At 36.3% G+C, this 6,594-nt stretch overlaps 1 long non-coding RNA gene across 1 annotated transcript; it reads left to right on the top strand.

Moving 5' to 3' along the window:
• The first annotated feature begins 1,321 nt into the window (after window positions 1-1,321).
• LOC142170716 (uncharacterized) lies at window positions 1,322-5,969 on the top strand. Its single transcript, XR_012700112.1, has 2 exons — window positions 1,322-2,113; window positions 4,555-5,969. It is a non-coding gene; the product is annotated as an uncharacterized LOC142170716 (long non-coding RNA).
• Window positions 5,970-6,594: the final 625 nt, after the last annotated feature.

Genomic DNA, 6,594 nt, shown 5'->3' with positions numbered 1-6,594 from the left:
GGCACCCACCTGGAGACGAAGGGAATACAGTTCAAGTTTTGGCAATCAGGCGCCTACCTGGAGAACAAGGGAATACATTTCAAGTTTTGGCAATCAGGCACCCACCTGGAGAACAAGGAAATAAAGTTCAAGTTTTTGGCAATCAGGCGCCCACCTAGAGAACAAGGGAATACAGTTCACGTTTTGGCAATCAAGCGCTCACCTGGAGAACAAGGGAAGTCATTTTAGAATTCAATTCAAGTTAGAAGTAGCAGAAGCTCATAGCAAGAATGCGAGTCGACAGTCCGAGATGATCAACAGAAGTTAGTCACAATCCAGAATAATAAAAAAAAAGAAAAAAAAGAAAGAAAGAAGTGAATCCAAAATGTAGAAGTAGAGCAAGATGTGAACTGCTCAAGACATGGCTGAAATCACAAGCATGGTGTGTCCTGTTTTGATCTGAAAAAGTTGAAGAAGAATGAAATAGTACCTGCAGTTAGCAAGTGTCAAGGTTCAAATTTAAAGTCTGCATAAAGAACCATTCAAGACTCAAGATCAAGCTTCAGAAGACTTATAGATAGGAATCTTGTAACTCATAATTGACAGGCTTAGTTAGTCTTTTTTTTATTTTTTTATTTTGATGTAATAACAGGATCGCGGACCGGAACCTCGACGGAACGACACCTTGACCGGCTCTCCACCTCAGTATACTCCATCAATGTTCCTACTTCTAAACTACACATGGCCTGATTCCTTTATAGCCAAGGATATGTAGGCAGCTCAGATACCAAGGCTCGATCACATTCTCATTCCTCTTAGTTTTTGGTCTCCCTAAATAAAGGTCAGGTCAAAAAACCTGTTTAGTTGTTCTTTGTCTGAAAACTCTCCGTGTTTCCAGTCAAAGAGGGGCAGCTGTAGACATGTGATTTTTGACCCTCCCCAAGATTTTTTATATTTTAGCATGTAAATATTTAGTTTAGGCCTAATATCGCTATTTCAACTAATTTTGACTCTTTTACTTTATTTCGTCACAAAAATGAAAATTACAAAAAAATATATATTTTATTTTATGTATCTTTCATAAATTAAAAAAATACAAAAATAGTACCTTACTTTTATCTTTATATAATCTTCAAAATACAAAAAAAAATAGTTTCACTTTTAATATCTAGTTTTATTTTAGTAGTATGTTCTAATTAATTAAGAGTAAGTTTTATATTTTTATATTTTAGTCTTCTTAGCCGAAAATTAAGACCCAATAAGACATGGACCCAACCCAATTTCAAGTTTAAAGCCCAAAATCCCATTAGACCCATGAGATCTTTCTTTTTAACTCTAAAAATCCCTAAGCATAAATAGACCCCTAGACCTAAGACTAAAAGAGCTGAAAAATACACAAAAAATAGACCTAGACAATTTAGTAACAGCCGCTTCTTCTGATTTGAGGACAACCAACCAACCCTAAGGGCCTTCTTCTTCAACCTTGAGAGAACACAAACCCTAGGGACCTAGACAGCCATCGTACAAGACCTTCCTCCCCCCAATCAACGCCGGTCTTCTTCTTCATCCTCACAGCCCACAAACGACCATCCTTCAGCTACACCCCCACACCTCTGAATACACCAATCAGTAGCTGACCATATACCCTGAGCACCAACTGCAATACACAGAGGAGGCCCCCGTTCTTCAGCTTCTTCAGGGACACACATAGAGACCCCAACTTCCATGGTTTCTTCTTGAACAATAGCAACAACAGAAGAACTCCTCCCTTTATCGAGCAGCTTCAGCCGTCCCTTACGCCAAAAATGACCACCCTTGTACACTCCTCTCTTTCGTTTCCCCTAGCCATTTCCACCAGAAAACAACCACAACACACATACATAGAACCAAAAAAAGAGAAGAGACAGAGAAGGAAGGGATGGGGCGAAAATAGTGAAGGAACATGAGAAGGGACAAGAACAGTCCAATATATGAAAAGATTCGAAGCATGTTCATCCAAGTTCGATTTTGGGTTTCGAGCTGTCCGTTTGCAAATCGAAGGTGCCGATTTGAGGTCCATTTTTGAATTTTGTCGCGATTCCGCCGAGTGTCGTTAAGCGTTTTTAGATTTCATCTGGAAAAAAATATATCTAAGGTGCATTTCTTCTATCCCACTCTGGTTGCTTGGTTGTCTGATTCTTTATCCCCTGTTATTCAATGTCAAAATGGACTTAAATTTGGTTTGCTATCTGATCCTTATTCATTTGCGTTCATTATTCTCTGTTTTGGTAGTGATTCGTAAGTTTGTTAATGAGGGATAGGAATTTAGCTTACTTAATTTAATTTTACACTTGAGAAGTACAAGTTTTTTAATTAGATTGGGCGTATGTCATAAGGATTTAGATTTTGTATTTGAGACAAATTTTATTTGAACTCTTTTAAGCAGAAGTAGGTCGTGGATGTTAAAATTAATGGGATTTACGTTTAAGATGATTTGTTTGTTTATTCGAAACTTAGGAACACAATTATGAATATCGTAGTTTGCTTTAGGTGCATTAATTAAATGAATTATCACGACTACGGGTACGGTTCCCGTGACGTAGTTGCGATAGACAATTTTCAAATTCGGGTGTACATTTCATGTGACCCGACTTTAATTTCCAATAATGTTAAATAAATTAAACATGTCGCGAGCCGCGGGTGCATTTCATGTAGTGTGGTTTACAATTTATTTTCAAAAACAAATAAGTGTATGACAATCATGAATTTTCCTAAAAACATTAAAAGCGGTTGGAAAGTTAAAAATGCACAATAGGCTTAAATATGTAATTAACCAGATAATTAGGCCAATAATGATAGTTGAGCAACCGTGCTAAAATCACGGAACCCGGGAATACCTAACACCTTCTCCCAGGATAACAGAATTTCTTACTCGGATTTTTATGTTTCGTGGACTGTAAAACAGAGTCAATCCTTCCTCGATTCAGGATTCTAAACCGGTGACTTGGGACACCATAAATTATCCCAAGTGGCGACTCTGAACTTAAAAAATAATCCCGTTTCGATTGTCACTTAAAATTGAAAAAAAACTCCCTTATACCCCCTTTCCGGGGTAGAAAAAGGAGGTGTGACACTAATTACACTTGTTAATCCAAATTATCTATGATTACTAGTTGATCGGATTATTTTTATAAATAGCATGTTCCCACAATACTATCCGTCTATCCATAATATATCAACCCTATATTCCTATGGTCTTGAATCTATCATGAACGAATATAATACGGTATTCAACTAAGCAAGACAGTTAGGTATATTCCTATCCTAACCGCGAAATCTTTCCCCGAGCCACAGGTTTAGAAAAGCTCTCTCTAATTCCACTCTAATATAAACACAGCTTTCCCAAGCATCACATAGATAGTAAATAGAACTCAACTGTTAGCCAAACAATTAAGCAATTATGCACCGAATTAGACAAACAACCAAAGATGAAAACTCGAATTAACGGTAATATAATTAATAAACTTCAATATTCATAACAACAAAAACCCTAGAACATGAATTTTAGGTCCACATAAATATGGTAGAAAAATAACAAATCATCAAAAAAGTAATAATTACTAAGGTTGGTGGAAAAAAGATGGAATATGATGAATTACGGCCTACACGGAAACTCCGTGTTCTCCCTTCGTCCAATCTCAGGTCTCCCTAAAAATGATGTTTAATGACTATTTATATGTGTAGAAAAAATACCTAGATGAAATAACCAAGTCCAAAACCAAGTAGGAGACAAAATAGGCTTTAAAAATCCGGAACACGTATCGCCTCGCGATAGACTGTGCCTAGCCTACTCTGCTGCTTTATTTCAATTGATGCCACTTTTACCTAACTTTCTCTTTCTTTTCTTTGTTTTTCAAATATTAATTATTACTCCATCATTATGTCTTCAATCATCAAAATATGACATCAAAATATTTTCCATCATCAATTAATCATGCGCCATTCTTGTAGTGCATAAAATACACATAAAATCTCTAATTTGCTCCCAATTTCTTCTTCAATGTACCTACACATAAAATAAACTCAATTAAGCACAAATATAGTATAGTTTAGAATTAAAGAACCTAAATATAAGGTAAGTAATGCACTAAAAATACGGAATTATAGCCAAACATCAAAAATCGAGGGTTCTTCTCATATTTTACATTTTGGAATTAGAGAGCTCGGTGTGGCGAATTTTTGGGGGATTTTCAGAGGGATTATTGGGGTAATAATTTCTAACTTGATTTTAGTTAAATTACTTGAATTTATTATTGTTTTATCATGTAATTAATGGTTTGAGTTGGAAAATTGGGAAAAATTGCTAAAATATTTTAGGCTTAAATTTGGGGTTTTGAAAGGCGGTTTGAGGTCGGATTTAGGTACTTCTTGTACGGTTGGACTCAATATAAAATGAGTGTTCCGATTTTGTAATTTAAGTCGGGTTTCGAGTTGCGGGCTTGAGTTGACTTTTTATTTCTTGTTAAAGATCATAATTTTATTGTTCGAATTAGTTTTCTATAGTTTATATTTATAGTATGAAATTGTTTTGTCTAGATTCGAGACATAGGGAGTTGGATAATCGAGGGAAATGCCCTCTAGTCGATTAAGCTAGTGTGATTTGAGGTAAGTGACTTGCCTAACCTTGTATGGGGGAATTATCCCTTAGGAATTGTGTTGGTTTGATAATTGTGATATGTGAAAGCTGTATATGCAAGGTGGCGAGTGTGTACATGGGATAAATTTGGAAATTTCCGATTTTAGCTATGTAGATTTCCTTTCATGCCTTAATTGAGTTACCTTAACATGTTATAGTCATCATTTCTAGTCTATTCTCACATGCCTACTTGTGTTATATCTTACTTGCTAATTGGCCTACATGCTTAATTGATGTTTTTGTTTCCTTTATTCTATTCATTATTTCAATGTTGAACCCCTTACTTGAAGTTGCTATTCTTGAAATATCTTGTTGTTGAAATTGGTATTGAGATACAAAGACCGTGATTCGCATTGAGGCAAAGTGTTAAATTGTGAAATACCATTCTGTTGAGTTGTTCATTCCGGTTGTTATTGTTGAGACTCTTGTGTACATTGTGGTGGAGCTATAGACTCTTTACTATGAAACATACTGTTAGTGTTTGGCTTCTCTGGAATGTTCTGACATTAGGCACTTGACGTGCGAACTGTGATACGTTGTGATATTGATACACATGCAGTGGTATAAGGTTTGGGGGTTGAAACACATGCAGTGAGATAAGGTGGACTTGTTATGCATGGCTAGTAGGGGAACTACTAGAATTCATGCGGTGTAATAAGGTAGGCCAAAACACGGGATATTATTTCAGAAAAAAATAATTTTCAAAACTAAATGTAAAGGCTCCCGCGACGATGTAAGGAAAGAGTGTGGATTTCTTTTGTGATTTCAGGCTACGAGGTGATACCTCGGTAGTGACTCTTGTTATTTTTCAGTTACTTCATTTGTGTTTGGCTGTTTGTTTCCTTACCTTAACATTTCCCTGATTTCTTACGTGATGCATTATTAGCCTTGATTCTGTGTAGTTAATTTTGGCATATCCCTTACTTGTTTCATTCCATCTTATTATCATTGCACCGTTATGGTTTTTCTTATTTATTTCCAGTATGACCCTGGCCTGACCTCGTCACTACTCTACTGAGGTTAGGCTTGGCGCTTACTGGGTACCATTGTGGTGTACTCATGCTACACTTTAGCACATCATTTTGTGCAGATCCAGGTACATTATATCAGGCACTGAGTTCGCATTTGGAGACATCAAGGTACACTTGTCTGCGTTCGAAGGCCTTAGAGTCCCCTTCTATCTATTTCTATATTTTTCCTTCTTTGCTAGATATAGTCATATATGGATGACTTTGATATTGTCATAAAGCTTGTGACTTGTATTTCGCCGGGTTTTGGGATATTGTATATACACTAAGGTGTGGAGATTTTTCTTATATTAGCTGTTGGGTTTTGAGATTTTTTAATTATTTTTTTAGTTACTTTCGCATGTTTGTTAGGATTACCTAGTCTTTGAGACTAGGTGCCGTCACTAGATCCTACGGAGAGAAATTGGGTTTGTGACAATAGGACACTAATTCTCAAAACGACCGGTCGGGTTACAAGTTTGTTGGTTGAGATTGATAAATGAGGCATCATTGAGAAGCAAGTTATGAGACAAAAATCCAGGAATACTGGATATTATGTGGAGATACAAATTCCGTGCACAGTGGAAGATCAGAATAATCAAAAACACTACCTCTTATGTATGTACTGACACTCGAATTAAATTGACAGATCTAATATAAGTGGAAGTGAATTTTTATTCTTTTTTACAAGCCTCAAGGGTGAATACAGTTTGGAGATTCCATGTCCAAACTCTGAGTTAAAAACAAAAAAGGAGCCTTGTGTGAGTCTAGGGAAGAAATGTTCTATGATCCAGTATGTGTCACGACCCCGGTTCGCCCCTCCGTGAACCATCGTAACGGCACCTAGTCTCTACGACTAGGTAAGCCTAAGATGCGGAAGATAGACCAAATTTGCGGAAGAAAATAATTTAAAATTGAAATAGAGTAATAAAA

This window comes from Nicotiana tabacum, chromosome 16, assembly GCF_000715075.1.
Source record: "Nicotiana tabacum cultivar K326 chromosome 16, ASM71507v2, whole genome shotgun sequence".
Classification (NCBI taxonomy): domain Eukaryota; kingdom Viridiplantae; phylum Streptophyta; class Magnoliopsida; order Solanales; family Solanaceae; genus Nicotiana; species Nicotiana tabacum.
Note: the sequence above shows the minus strand (reverse complement) of the source record. Positions and strands in the feature narration are given on the sequence as shown.